Source organism: Salminus brasiliensis, chromosome 2 (genome assembly GCF_030463535.1).
Source record: "Salminus brasiliensis chromosome 2, fSalBra1.hap2, whole genome shotgun sequence".
NCBI classification, from domain to species: domain Eukaryota; kingdom Metazoa; phylum Chordata; class Actinopteri; order Characiformes; family Bryconidae; genus Salminus; species Salminus brasiliensis.
The window spans coordinates 56,208,895-56,225,053 of NC_132879.1; the positions used below are offsets into that span (position 1 = coordinate 56,208,895).

A 16,159-nucleotide genomic window follows, 5' to 3' on the forward strand; every position below is an offset into this window, starting at 1 on the left:
TCATCATCATCATCATCATCCTCATCTTCGTCACTATCATCATCCATTAGCATCAGCTTTGTAATAATCCCCAGTAATGCAACTAGCTCATGAGATCCATCATCCAACCATCTAATTGCCCCCATCTGAGCACCTTCAGTCCGTCACACATGGCAATGAGTCCCCCTGGCCAGACATCTGGTTAGAGACGCTCCTTCTCGTTTACACCTCATTCTCCACCAGCCTGTTCCCAGGCCCATCCTTAATCGTTGCTGTTCTCCAGCTACACCCAAAAAAAAGAAAAGAAAGAAAAAGCACCAGGTGCCCAGAACAGCCGTAGCTGTTCACTGCTGTTCATCTTGACGCAGGGCTTGTTTTGGTTGGTTCGGCCGGTTTACTGGAGAAGATGCTTGAACTTAGTTAAAGAACATCCGCGCCTTCGACCTGTGGGCTGGTTGGACAATGTTTCTGAAACAAGAGCGCCATCTAGTGAACAGAGAGGAAAGTGAGAGGGGGCAAAAAAAAATTTAAAAAAGCGTTTCTATAGCAACCTTCCAGACTGTTCTGGAGGATCTCTTGACATCAGGCAGTTTTGTTGCCTTAAATTATTGTTGTATTTTTTTTTTTGGTAAAGTGCAAAACAGCAGAGGTGGGTTGTTGCTTGTAACCGTGCTGCTTCATAACGCCGACTAAAGTAATGTAGATCCAAAAGGAGACGAGACGAGTAGAGCTTATGTATTTGGCAGCTAGAGACCCCCTTACTAACATTGCAGTGTGTGTGTCTGATGGTGGGAACCTACAAGAACACTGTCGTCAGACTGGGCTCCTTAGTAGTGAAACTGACGTGCTTGACTACTATTCAATAGGTCTTTCTCTCAGTCTGTTCTCTTCCAGGATGGGAGAGGAGGAGGATGGTGGGGTGGTGTGGGATGAGGGGTGGGATGAGGGGTGGGTGGGTTGTAAACAAGGCAGACAGAATGATGGCACCACTGAGGACGGTGACGGCCTCGTCTGGTTTGGGGAAATACTGCACACAGATCCACTCTGCTACTGGGATACTGGGCTGGGATTTCTAAAGCAAGAGCAGGACAATGCTGAGGAGGACCGGCACTGGACTGTGGCGTGAGGAGCTCTGGGACTGGGAATCCTATTGGCTGGATTGGCTGGATTAGGAGGAGCTGCAGCCAATCACTGGATAGCAATACAGGCGAGATGGAAATACGTGCAAATTGCTTCTGGCACTACAAGAACTGCTGCAGCTTCATCATCATCATCATCATCATCATCAGCAACAACAACAACTGCACCCCACTTTCTGCTCAACAGGGGATGGTGGAAGAGGTTCCTGCAGAATTAAGCAAGGTGAGGTGTGTTACAGTTCCTACAAGGCATTTCAGTATTCAGGATTTGCTGTGTGTCCAAATGTTTGTGGACACCCCGTCTGATGAATACATGCAGATACTTTAAATTGCACACACACACACACACACACACAGCTGGTCTAGTCCCTGTAGTGAAGTACTGTCAATAAAATAGGACTCTCTCCAGGAGCAGATAAACAGGAACCAGGCCAGGCGTGGGCTATAGAGGGGTATATATAAAGCCCCCCAGCATTGAGCTGTGGAGCAGTGGGAGAACTGTGTTCTCTGGAATGATGATGGAGGTGGAGCTCCATCCAGTACTTTTGGGATGAGTTGTGGAGTTGGGGATGATGAGGTGAGGTGGTGATCATCATCATCCAACGTCCTGACTCTACTAACACTCTTGATGATGAATACAATCAAATCCTCACAGCAATGCTGCTCCAAAATCTAGAAGAAAGCCTTCTCTTTTTCCCCAGGCAGCAGAGACTCTTTTAAATACCCTTGATTTCAGAAGAAGCAATGAATGCTAGAGCAGGTGTCCCAATACTTTTGTCAATGTGTGGTTTATATACTATGCTGTGTAATCATGCATAATCATAAATAACTATACAGTTTTTGACACTAGGTGGCAGGCTTTACCAGTCCATCTCCCAGAAAAATGTGCAACGGTGAGGTTGGGTCTCTTTATAAGGTACCTTTACAGCATCAAGGTGAAAAGTGCCGCAGAATTAAACAAGTCAGAACTGAGCTTTAGCTTTTAGCACTTTATCATTTCCTCATGTTTGATCGTACAGTGGTATGTACAACAGCATATTATTATAAAATATTATATATACATTTTAAAATAACAATAATAATACAAATAATAATACTGGCGCCTTGTCCAGGGGTATTCCTGCCTTGTGCCCAGTGTTTTCATGTAGGCCCTGGACCAACAGCGACCCTGAGCAGGAGAAAGCAAATGAATAAAAAAATAAATAATATGGTAATGTATAATAATTAATATTTTCTATTATTATTCTATTACTCAATTTATTACATATGACTCAAACCAAACATAAAAAGCCTATTTAGCAACCGTCACTTTTTTTTAACAAAGTCGAACGTTAAGTAAAAATAAAGCACATACAGGTAGCAAACACACACACACACACTCACACACACACACACACACTCAAACTACAGTGTTCACCACATAGAAAAACCTCCTTTCTCCTGTTTTGCAATCTATTTCATAACCACTAGCCGTCCCACTGCAGCATAGTGCGAGTGCAGTGCACCTGATCTCCACTAGAGGTCACACCGTTGTGACTGAGTCCCTGAAGAAGCACCAGGCAAGATTACAGTTATACGGGGATGCTGCAGCCAGAGAACAAGAACATGCAGTTAGATCTGATTGAAGCAAATTAAACCCGTTATTAAGCAAATTAGGCCGCTAACGCCGAGCTTTCTTCGGCACACACACTGCACACGCACTTAACACTGCCGCAACAATGCAAAGGTTGCTCGGTAGTGCGTGCGGGTTGCTGAGGTAGCCAGATATGATTCTCAAGGATGAAAAGACACCAGCCTGGCTGGATGACCTTGAGATCAGGTCTCTGCTTCTCCTAGATACAAAACACACTCACACACTCAGACACACACACACACACATGCACTGTAGCTCTTCTCATAGCCTGACCAGAATATGAATGTACTGTATAGTGCATCTATACATTCTTACATAGGTAGAAAACACAGCTAGGAGACAGTAGGGGAGGTATGCACAGCAGTCTGGTGTTTGTTTATTTGCAGTGCGTTATTAGTGGTCAGAAGGATGTTCTGTATGACTGAATAGAGCTGGGCGATATGACGATATTTTATCGTATTGTGATAAATTTCGTTATCGTGATAGACAGTAAGCTTTTCTGATCATATGGAGGAGACTGTTAGTGTAATAAACACTGATCAGCTGCAGGTTTCATTACTAACAGTGTATTTAGACTGAAGGGTTAATTGAAGGGGTAATTAGATGTAGTAGATAGAGTATAAATCACTGTATTCAGTACAGGAGAGGATCTGAATAGTAGTTGTATCGTATATATGTATCGTGATAAATATCGTGTATTGCGGAAAAAGTCTTTAAATATCGCGATATAGTATTTTTAACATATCGCCCAGCCCTATGACTGAAGCAGGCTGGGATTGACCTTAAAGTGAATGCTGGCTCTGATAAACATTATGTGAACGAGGGAGATATGCTTGAGGCCTGCAGAGCTCGCTTCCACACTGGAAGCTTTTAATAGCTGAGGTTGAAGCTGGCTTAACACAGACAGTCCATTTTTAAGCTATAAGCAGTAATATTTATAGAATATTAAGAAATAAACTGTATCTGTATGAGTTTATAGCTGACAGAAATCTGATATATGGCCATATATGCACATATATAATAAAAGATAAGGCATATATACATTACAAATATAAAATTCATATATATTTTATATGTTATATATATGTTATTTACTGGACATATGCATGATATACAAAACATACATAAAACATACATACACATAACAATTTTGATGACTATAAAACATTTATGTATTATATTTGTGATATATTGTCGCTGTCTTCAAAAAAAACAACACCACACTTTACATAAAATAGATGTCCTATATTTGCCATTTGCCACATATTGTCCCGGTTGTGGAGCTTGGAGACGGAGGCGGGCGTAAATGCAGGTCATTTATTAAACATAAAACCAAACAAACAAAACTGGAGCCAAAGAAACACAGACTAAACTAAGCTAAGCTCAGCAAAGCTAAGCTAACAGACAGCAACTAAACAGGCCAAGCAAATAAACCATGAACTGCCACGAACACACATGTACAAAACCAGACCAGAAACACTGAAACAAAGCAACACCCCAGACCAACAAGAGGGCGGGGCTACAAAGAAGACACAGGTGGGAACACTAACGGGGACAAGGCGGGGCTAGGGCAGGCCAGTAAGGAAAAACACAAGGGCAAGACAAAGACACCCTGTTACACATATATTTTAATATGTGCCAAATATACAGTATGCTGGATATTAAGGAATTCAGTATTTTCTAATCTGTCATATATTACAAATAATAATAATAATACCATTTTTGTTTGGACACACCTGTTTGAAGTGTGTTGGATGTCAATGTACATTAATACATAAACATTTAGTCTCCTTTAAGTTCACTGTACAGCTTAGGCCTCCAGCCCTGATATCCTAACTGAGGTGGATACCCGAGTGTCCCCTGGTGTCCTCTGGTCACCATAGCATTTAGATTTGGCTTTAGTTTTAAGATGATGATCAGCACACATTCAACCGGGTGTGTCCAAACTTTTGAGTAGTACTGTATATCAGTATATGGTATTCAGTATGTGGAGATTTTGGCGCGAGCTGGGCCAGTCTCTCAGGATACTGCACTGTTCCAGTCATACAGCTCATGGTAGCAATGCAGTAATAAATAAGAGACTAGGGAGTGGTTATGGAGCGGTTATAAAGTGGTTATGGAGCGGTTATGGAGCGGTTATAGAGTGGTTATGGAGCGGTTATGGAGCGGTTATAGAGTGGTTATGGAGCGGTTATAGAGTGGTTATGGAGCGGTTATAGAGTGGTTATAGAGTGGTTATGGAGCGGTTATGGAGCGGTTATAGAGTGGTTATGGAGCGGTTATGGAGCGGTTATAGAGTGGTTATGGAGCGGTTATGGAGTGGTTATGGAGCGGTTATGGAGCGGTTATAGAGTGGTTATGGAGCGGTTATAGAGTGGTTATAGAGTGGTTATGGAGCGGTTATAGAGTGGTTATGGAGCGGTTATGGAGCGGTTATAGAGTGGTTATGGAGCGGTTATAGAGTGGTTATGGAGCGGTTATAGAGTGGTTATGGGATGGCTATGGAGTGGTTATGGAGCGGTCATGGAGCAGTTATGGAGTGACTATGGAGTGGTTATGGAGCGCTTATGGAGCGGTTATGAAGCGGTTATAGAGTGGTTATGGGATGGCTATGGAGTGGTTATGGAGCGGTCATGGAGCAGTTATGGAGTGACTATGGAGTGGTTATGGGATGGCTATGGAGTGGTTATGGAGCGGTCATGGAGCAGTTATGGAGTGACTACCTAGTGGTTATGAAGCGGTTATAGAGTGGTTATGGGATGGCTATGGAGTGGTTATGGAGCGGTCATGGAGCAGTTATGGAGTGACTATGGAGTGGTTATGGGATGGCTATGGAGTGGTTATGGAGCGGTCATGGAGCAGTTATGGAGTGACTATCTAGTGGTTATGAAGCGGTTATAGAGTGGTTATGGGATGGCTATGGAGTGGTTATGGAGCGGTCATGGAGCAGTTATGGAGTGACTATCTAGTGGTTATGAAGCGGTTATAGAGTGGTTATGGGATGGCTATGGAGTGGTTATGGAGCGCTTATGGAGCGGCTATAGAGGCGTGGCATGTTTAATAGCACAGGTTTCATTTATTCGACTTACGCTGGGTGCAACTCTCTGAAGGGCATTATGCAAGAGACCCTAGCCTGAAATTACATAATTTGGTAGAGGGCATATTTTTGCAGTCTGAAAGCCCTTCATTTCATGAAAGTCAATGAAGCACAGCACCTGTGCCAGACAGACCTGCAGCGATCTGAAGGTGAGGGAGGAATGAGCGGTGCACTGAAAAACAAACATGGTCGTGTTTAGCAAGATCCACACACACCAAATCCAGCATCACCCAAAGATCACACAAACGCTATCCTCCACAAATCCTAAACACATGTCATCTGTATGCCTGCCAGCCTTTTCTGCATCAGGAGAATGCGTCAGTTCAAAAAACATACGGGGAGTGACTGCCATAGAGGACCCACAAGCTGCCTGAGCTTCTTCTGACAGGACAACTGCAATAATACTGCTATTTCTATTAGGATTATGGGCCCGAGTGGTCTGGCGGAATAAGGCGCTGTGGATTAGAGGAGGGTCGCTGGTTCGAATCCCGGTCATGCTGCTAGCCATCGGCAGCCGAGGCCTTGAGAGAGCTCGATTGGTCTTGCTCTCTCCAGCGTGGGTAGATGGTGCTCTCTCCCCACATCGCTTCGCTGCGGTGCTGGCCGTCACTGGTGCGTCGGAGGCCGGTATGCGGCGTTTCCCTCCAGGCGCGTTGGTTGGTTGCCCGGTGATGTTGCATTGGCGGGAATTCGGAAAATGAGCTGCTTGACTGCCCACGCACTGGAGGGGGCGTGTATTGGTCCACCCTCACTAGTGTCGGGGGCAATGGGGGAAGAGAGTCATGGGTAATTGGTGGTGCAACTTGGAGAAAATGGGTGAAAAATCTGATCAAATTTATAATATTAAGAAGAATGTGGGATTATGAGTTTTATATAGGAGAGTAAAATATTATGGCATTAAAAAAGTGTTTAGAAAGGCTAAATGTGCTGACATGGCAGATTTCATCAGTGTAGGTGGTCGAATAAAGAGTGGCAGGCCTTGTTGGGCCTTTATTTTTAAGTAAGTGGAATTTGTGGTGTATAAATCCAAGCAGTTTTTCAGTGTGTAAAATTGGAATTCTAAAAACAGTAAGACTATATAAGAACAATTTTTAACCTTATTATTAATCTTCTATAAGGAATATGCTTTAATATGGTACATTTATTAAATGTGAGCGCACAATTTCTAAATTCAAACTCTAATCGACTCTAATATTAGCTTATATTACCTCAATGTGCAGAGCAAACAAGCATTTTGCTGCTTGGTGTATAGTATGCAGTATAAACCAATCAGCCATAACATTAGTACCACTGACAGGTGAAGTGAAGAACACTGATGATCTTCATCTACAGTGGGATTTCCTCATCTGTCCAGGGTTGGGAGCTCAAAAACAGAAAAAATGAGCAAGTGTAAGAACCTGAGCCACGGAACAGGTATTTTTCTGGTATGCAGTGATCAGTACCTACCAAAAGTGAAGCATCTAAGGCACCTAAGGCTCACTGATGCTCTTGGAGGTCCGACCTCACAACGTAAAGACACAGGACTTAAAGAATCTGCTGCTGATGCTAGTCTTGGTACCAGATCCCACAGCAGGACACCTTCCGAGGTCTTGTGGTACTAATGTTATGGCTGATCTGTGTTGCATGCAGTATAAAGGATGGTCTCATTTTCCTTTAGAAATATTTCCAAATGCTGTTCTGCAGTCTGTTGGCTTTCCCCTGCGCTAACAGCCATTTGAACCTCTTGAAAGGCTCGCTAATTAGCTGAGGAGTTGAGTCAGAGGTGTTGGAGGACGAGGATTGGGAAAACGCCGCACTGCAGTATTGATTGGGGTGTGTGTGTGTGTATGTGTGTTTCTGCCTGCGTGGAGAGTGTGAAGCTTTTGTGGTCTGAATCAGGTGGTGAGGGAGGAGAAAGATGAGAAGTCACAGTGTACTAACACCAGCCGCCCACGTTCTAGCTTCCTCTGTGTTACAACCGTCCTGCAGTTTTACCGAAATGCTGAAAGCAACATTCTTTAGCATTGCAACCTTAAAATAGCAGCTCATCAAGGCCCTCAGGGGTCCAGAGGAATAAGGCGCTGTCACTTTGACCAGAGGATCGCTAGTCATGCTGCTAGAAATCAGCCTTATACAGTTGGCCTTGCTCTCTCCAGGGTCAGTGCAAAGAAGCATGTGGGCTGAGGCGGTAGAGTAATACTACAGGATTTTACACTAATCTGACTCTATGGGTTCTGCAGCGTTACACAGCAGCAGTTCTGGAGAGAGGTTCTCCTGTTCTTCTACAGCTCCACCACCAAACCTCCATAGTGCAGTAGCAGTAGCAGCAGCCTACCACCTAGCCTAGCATTAAGTAGGTCCCCTTGTGCCACCACTACAGAACTGACCACTTCACTCAAGGCTCAATGGACTCCTCTGGCAAGACTTCTGAATGTGGGCACCTTCAGAGCCTCCATGAGCATCACCGAGCCTTAGGTGCCAATGGCCCTGTTACCGCAGGCCCTTCCTCATGTTTTGGTGGAGATGTTCTGATGACCCAGTCACTGTCTAGAACGTCCTTGTCAAAGTGTCTCTTGAACACCAACATCACCTTCGAGACCTGACTCTTCACCCGCTCCCTAATATGTAGCCTGGTCAAAGTGATTCAGTACTACAACAATGTCCTGAGTGGAAAAGGCTGAAAAGTCATACTGTACTAACACCAACAACCCCCTCAACCCCCTCCCAAATATGACACCCTTCTACTACTTAACACGACGGAGAAATGCACTTGCCAAAAGGGCAGGTTATTTCAAGCACTGGATGCAATGATTCCTTCATAATCCACGGACTTAAGGCACTTACACATGATGAATTACCAGCATGTGAGTTCCAAATGTGTTACTCTTAACTCGTACTGACCCCTTAACGCCCCTCGTCTGTATTTCCATAGACACCACAATTGTTTTGTTTTCCCTGCTGCCGTGGTGATGCAGTGACAATAACCCTGGCCGTATAATGGTGGACTCATTTGTGGCATTTGTGGCGTTGTATTGTGTTACAACACATGGCTGGAACATGGAACACAGTGGCAGTGGTGACCTCTTGGCAAAGGCATTGATGCATATTGCTGGGATATTTGATAATCACATCCGACAACATGAGACATTTGTAATATACTTAACAAATAAATGTATTTGAATGTGTTTTTAATGTATATATGTATTAAATACAAGTATATAAGTGTCAGTGTAAACCATATTGTCACTGTCGTAGCAGAAATGAAGTGGGCGGACAGGGCATGCACTAAAAAGACAAAAGTAATGGGACACCTACTCATTCAGTGGACTAGATTTGATTGCATTCAGCAACAAGACTGTCAGTGAGGTCATTCCCAACTCTCCGACTCACCCCAAAAGTACTGGATGGAGCGCCACCGTCCATCATTCCAGAGAATACAGTTTTCCACTGCTCCCAGACCTAGCTCAACCTACACTTTGGGCCTAGGCCATGTTTCCCAAGCCCAGCTTAACCTTAACCTTGGGTTTAGGTCAAACTTCCCAAGCCCAGCTTAACCTAAACTTAGGGTCTAGGCCATGTTTCCCAGACCCAGATTGACCAGAGTTATATAAAACCTAAACCTAGAGTTTTGGCTTTTTCCCCAGCCAAGATTAACTCTAAACCTTGGGTCTAAGCCATGTTTCCCAGACCTAGCTTAACCTAAACCTTGGGTCTAGGTCAGGTTCCCAGACCCAGATTGACCCTAATTTTTATTGTTTATCTCCATCTCCAATTTCCATATATTAACTTTATTGCACATTTAAATAAAGACAATTCAATAAATCAATGCATTTTATATTACTTTTAATATTAGAGTGATCTATTGCTATACTGCTATAGAGATTATTAATGCAATGTTCAAAAACTTCTTGAAATGACTGACAGTCAGCACATTGCACATCAACACTGTCAACAAACAGTGTTTTCCTCTGTTTATTAGATACATATGCCAACAGATCAGGCCTGAGATCAATAAAGGCAGTGCGCTAGGAGAGGGCGATTCCTCTGCACCAGTCGGACTGATTTTACAGTAGATCAGAGGGCTTTCAGAGGGGTTACAGTACTGCTGCAGCTTCGACAGCGTTCGGCTGTGCTGGCTGCCTGAGAAGAAGGCTGCAGAAAATGGCTTCACGTTGTGGCGGCACACTCTTGCTCTCTCACTCTTGCTCTTTGCCAGAGCAATGGGAACATTTTGTAGCGTGCTAGGTCGCTAACTCTGCCTGACAGTTCTGTGTCAGTGTTGCATTGTGGATCTCCTCAGCGGATTCACAGCGTTTAAAAAAAATCTACATCCTGTTTGTGCGATACAGAAAAAGAGCCTGAATGTACTATTGATGAACATGGTGTTCAGCTGCTGATGAAGCTGTGTTAACGAAAACCTTACAGATTCTGCAGGAACTCAGAGCTTCCTTTTAGAGGCTGCTGAAAGCTAAAGAGCAGAGAAGCTAATGGATTTGCGGAGATTCACAGAAACTACTGAAATCCAGAGTGGTGAAGTCACACTCTGAAAACAGGCCCAGTTGAGAATTTAGCGACATGCTAAGTTCGAGTCTGAAAACACAGTGGAAAACACTCCCAAGACCGTTGCCTCGACTCTATGCTCTCAGATATGAGGCTTTATCCTCTAAACGGATGTGTTTTAAGGCCTCAGTAAGCTGGACGTTTCTGTATACACATGGATTATTGGTTCTTTGGTCATTTGAATGGATGCTGTCGAGTCAAACTGCCCAGCGGGAATGTGGCGTCAGTGCATACTAGAGCTTAGATCGGGCCCAAAACCTCCAGCCCGACCCTACCTGAGCCTGTGCACCGCCCTGCTCTGCCCAATACGCTGTCAGTATGGGCCTGAGCCTGATTTAAACCCGTCATTTCTTGAGCGTTAACACTGACCTTTGAGACCTGTTACTAAAACTGTTTATTAAGAATGCAACTAAAACACCATTAAAACAATGCGAACAGTGACCCACAGGTCTAAACATCGGTACAATAGGCTACAAGAATGACGTCTGAATGACTTTCCTCTACTATAATATGATTTAACAAGGTTTAAGAATATAAAAAACGTTCTGAACGATAAATATTTTCATGATAAGCGTATAGCCTCAGTGCAAACAAGCAAAAAAAAAAAGCAGTAAGATGGGTGCAAATACTCCGGTTGCTTCCTTTTAGAGCCTGCCGAAAGCTAAAGAGCAGACAAGCTAATGGATTTGCTGCAATTCACAGAAACTACTGGAATCCAGCTCACTGAGCTCAATGAGTGGTGAAGCCACACTAAAAAACAGGCCCAGTTGAGAATTTAGCGACATGCTAAGTTTGAGTAAAAGGCAGAACAAGCAAACCCGGATGAGCCAGTCTACTAAATGAGCCTGAAAACAGTGGAAAACACTGCAAATAATTTGCAAATTACACTACTGCACATATTAATTCTGCATTTGGGCCTGAGCCGCAGCCCAACAGGGCCCGAGGAAAGTGGCCCGAATTGGCCTTGGGTTCGGGCAGAGACTCTAAACTCTAGTGCATACCCTCTGTACAAGATAAAGGATATAGCGCTCTTTAACGTATATAACGTTTAATAGTCTACAGCAGTGTTCTGAACTCTTCCAGTATGGACTGTATAGAGGTGATGTGAATGTGTGCATGTGAACCCTTTCACAACCCCCAAAAACCTACTCCAGAGCGGATCAGTACTGAGAGTTTGAAGCGGGTTTGAAGCGATATCAGACAGGGTGATCAGGTATTTTCCAGCCAGACCTGAGAGTCACTTTAACTCTGTGATGGAAAGCTGAAAGCTGAACCACAGCTCTGTTCTGTTTGCTTTTTGTCAGGAGCAGGGAGATGACCTTTGGTGCAGGTTTCCAGATCTACACAATGAGGACAATGAAAAGAACCAAAAAAATCCTCCGCCTCACCCCTCCATGGACCAGGATGTCAACCAGACTACTGTAATAAAGTGAGCGAGAACATGCTGGAGTTCAGAAGATCCATGAGGAGGACCACGGACATTTCTCCTGCGGAAATGGACACCTCCTCCCAGGGTCTTGGTGAAGGGGTGCTTTTCGTGCTATTGTGGAGTCTGTGATGGACGACATGATGACTGACAGCTGAAGACGACCTGCGGCTTACAGACGTGCTGAGCTGAGGTAGAGGAGAATTTACTTGAATCACAGATCATTTACATGTACGCTTTATGAGACACTGAACGTGTTCTTGATGTCTTTTAGAAAACGACTTGCTGTAAGGACAGGAGTGAGTGTGGGTGTGGCTGTCTGTGTGTGCAAGCGGGTGCATGTATGTTCTCACAGGTACACATCAAGATCATGTCCCATATGAACATTGCATATCATGTGCTATACCAAATCATGCTGCATGCTTAGGAATACGGAGCATGTGCTCAGAAATAATAATAATAATTATAATAACAATAATAATAATAATAATAAGGAAATCTTCATTTTCACTCTATGTTAACCAACGTCTCATAGCATCTTCAAGTCTAATCGCCAGAAAACGTGGGAACAAGGACCGCATTGATTTCAAAAAGCCTGGTTAACTATGGTTAAATCTATATTTTTTTAAGGTATCATATGTTTTATATGAAAAAGAAATCAGTTCAACTGCTGACAGGTTATTTTTTTAAGCGTTTTTGCTAAATGAGTTTCTTCTTTCTCATGACTTTTTTTTGCCTTGTTGGAACCGCAGCTGTAAGAACAGATGAACTGCAGAACAACTGCATTGTAGAACCAGCCTCACACCCCCTTTCTCTCCTCAGACAAAGTGTCGGTGCAGGGCGAAAGGTGCAGGGTCTCGTTATTCCTGGTTTTTCGGGTCTAATTGTGATTGTTCATATAGTTCCAAACGTACATTTGGATCAGAATGCTGTATCACCTGTCATATGAACAAAAAAGCATCTACCTCAGTGTCATGTCCTGATCTTCGTTTTCACCAGAAGCTTCACGCTGGGGAGACGAGGCCGCTTCCTCAGTCATGGAACTGTGCCATCATTAAACCAATGCCTTGTTTAACCTGCCATTGGAGTCGCATGACGTTATATGCGATATGGACAAAAGTGTTATGGAACATGTATAAAATCAAGCCTCTAGTCCTGCAGTCTGTCAGTCCTTTCTTCCACACATTAGAAGTGAAAGAACGTGAGGTTCTGAGGAGCTCACTGAACTCCAGCGTGGTTCTGTATGTAATAGGAGACACCGCTGCACCAACAACAACAAGTCAGCTGGTGAAATTTAGACCTTCCCTCCTAGATCTTCCTCCATCAGCTGTGAGTGGTGTTATTATTATTGAACAGTGGAAGAGTTTAGAGGAACAGCTCACAGAGAGCAGCTCAGCCACCGAGTGTCAGCAGAGTCGACCCAAGGCATATTCAAATTATGTGGCTGCTTAGGGCCCCAACGCCACAAAGATATAATAATAAAAAATACATATTTAAAAAATAACAATACTAATCAATTTCTGCTGCTGGCTGCTGCTTGTTGGGCAAATGCAGATATGCACTGCTTGGGAGATCGAAAAAGGCACGGACGCTTCAGCGTATTGCGCGATATCTCTCTCCCTATGGAAAAATTAAGCTGGTGCTGAGGTGATGGTATGGGGGGGGGGATCAAAATGTGCTTAGGGCCCCATAAAGGCTTGGGCCGGCCCTGAGCGTCAGACCACGTAAAGTTACAGGGCGAGGTCAGGGCCGAGTGCTGAGCTCAGAGCAGAGTGCAGAAAAGTCTCAATAACTCAATAACTGCAGAGCTCCAGACCTGCTGATCATTTCTATTGGTCTTAGAATGGGATGTCAGAAAGGCTCCAGTAGGAGCTGCAGAATGTGTAGGTGTCCCAGTACTTTTGTCCATATGGTGTATGTCATGTTCCTTAAAATATTTGGACCCGCTCGTCCTCACTGTCCATTCTTGAGGCCTGCTGTTTGTGTGGGCATTGGTCTAGATCCAGCTCATGGCAGTGCCACTGGACGTGGTTTTGTGGGGTGATACAAAGGCTTTAACACAAGGAGAGAGCGACAATTACTGAAGGGCCCATATCGTGAACAATTTATACTGTAATTAAGTCCGGAAACATATTTTTTAGGGTTTTGAGATGTACCACTCACTCCCATACAGCTCGCCTATACAGCCCATATTCAGAAACTAAGCCCCGTGTTTTTGTTTTGTCTGCCAGTTCAACCCACAGCAGTTAAGCTGTTTAGTCTAGCACTGCCTATGAATGAGGCAGAAAACAGATGAGCCGGTCAGAACAGAGGTGATTTGCGGGGCCCCGGGGGTTACGAGTTCAAATCCCAAGCCAAGCCGCTTTGCCATCAGTGGCCGGAGCCTGAGAGAGCACAATTGGCTCTCTCTGGATGGTGCTCTTTCCCCTCATCACTCTTAAGCAGTGTTGGTTGGCACTGGTGCGATGGAGATAGAGACCTGGTGATGTCCTCTGAGCATGCTGGCTGTGAAGGCATGCTTAATAAGGGTGGGTTAATTAGCAGCAACAAACTGGGATAAAAGGAGAAAAATGTAACAAACTAAATTTATTTAAAAAAGATCAGAGGGTGATTTGCATATATTAGTCTTAAAGGCACAGTAACAAAAACAGCCTATGTAACGCTACAAGATAAAGAGAGTTTGGGAAATGATAATTTAATAATTAATTATGGCTGTTTTGTGGTACATAAACTTTAACATGATTGTTAACTGTCGTATTTAGGTGGGGAAACCTGCAAGACAACACAATAAAAATGTAGGATGTGGTCCCTTTAATATGATATCTAATATTTAAATATTTAATATTTAATAGCCTCTTAATTGATGGTGTACCTATATGCTCTACACTATCCAAAAAGTCATAAGATGCCCCCTTTATTACTATTATTCCATTAATAACCATAATTTCATAACCTTCCCACTGTTTATATAGCTAGACTCTTATCTTCAAGCCAACAGTGTCTAAATACCCTGCCAATAATTACTGTGATGAATTGGCTTGGCGTCATGTAGAAATGATGTGAGAGTGGAAATGCTCATTTCTTTTCCTTCCCATGCACACCTGTGTCAATGATTCACCTTCAGCCCTGTTAATGGACCCCACCACCACCACCACCACCACATGGCATTAACCAATAAAAAACAATGGGACTGTGTGAGAAAAGCAATACTACAGAAAGCCATGCATTTCAGTCACTTACACTTTGAGCTCTTCCTAGAGGAAGCAAGATGCATTTTCTTTTTTTGTTTCCTTTTCTTAATTTCCCTTTCATTTGTGGCCTATTTTTGATAAATAAATGTTTGTATATTATTGTTCTAATGTTTTCCCATGCACTGTAATTAAGTTAAAGTCAGGCCAGCCAACTGACAAGGACGCAGTTTCTGATTATACAGCGTTTTACGGAGGTTAACTCAACTTATTTCACTTACTTGACAAGCAAGCTGCAGGTGAAACTGATTAAATACTGCGTAAGATGTTTACTCTATGGCTCCGCCCCCTCAACCTGTTTACTGTTTACTCCCATCTGCAGCTGTGAAGCCGTGTACATGTCCATGTCTGAGAAAGAAAGAAGGGAAGTTAAATTTACTCTGAACTGTAGAAGTTTGTATACAGGGTCATTTCACAGTTCTAGACCGGCCCTACGGTCTAACTGCTGCTCTTCATTAAGAGTGAAAAGATAATCAGGAATTCCCAAATCCCAGCCAGAGTTTAGCTAGCCCTTTACTATCAATAGCCGTCATGTGAAAGAGGGAGTTCTAACCTGCAGATGGGATTGAACAGTAAACCGATTGAGGGGGCGGAGCCACAGAGTAAACATCAGTTTCACCTGCAGCTCATTTACTGATGTTTTTGAGGCTCAAATCAATATGTATTGTTGACCAAACTGAGATGCATAAGTGAATAACTTTAGACTAGACTAGAAGTTGAATGAATTTAAAAAACGCCTCGTAATCAAATACTGCATCATTTTAAGTCGGCCTGGCTTTTACAGTGTGAAAATTGCAGGTGTACAAGATGATGATTGTGGGTTTTCTGTGTATAAGAGGAGATACTGTACGAGAGAATGTGTATGCAATTAATGTTTGTGAATGACTGTGCAAATGTGCACCTCACCTCGTCATAGATTTTGCACATTAGCTTCAAATCACATCAGTAGAAAATGTGACTCTAAAAGACTACTTAATAAATTATGTTAATTATCTCCCCTCTTCATTTACCCTGATCTTCCCTCCCTCCCACATCGGTTTCCTGTTTATTATACCAAATACAGCGATCTTATACATTTCCAGGAACATAATCTGCAGT

The 16,159-nt window shown here is 43.4% G+C and overlaps 1 long non-coding RNA gene across 1 annotated transcript; it reads left to right on the forward strand.

Moving 5' to 3' along the window:
- The first annotated feature begins 935 nt into the window (after window positions 1-935).
- Window positions 936-16,053, forward strand: LOC140549535 (uncharacterized). The gene is made up of 2 exons (XR_011978994.1): window positions 936-1,341; window positions 11,692-16,053. It is a non-coding gene; the product is annotated as an uncharacterized lncRNA (long non-coding RNA).
- Window positions 16,054-16,159: the final 106 nt, after the last annotated feature.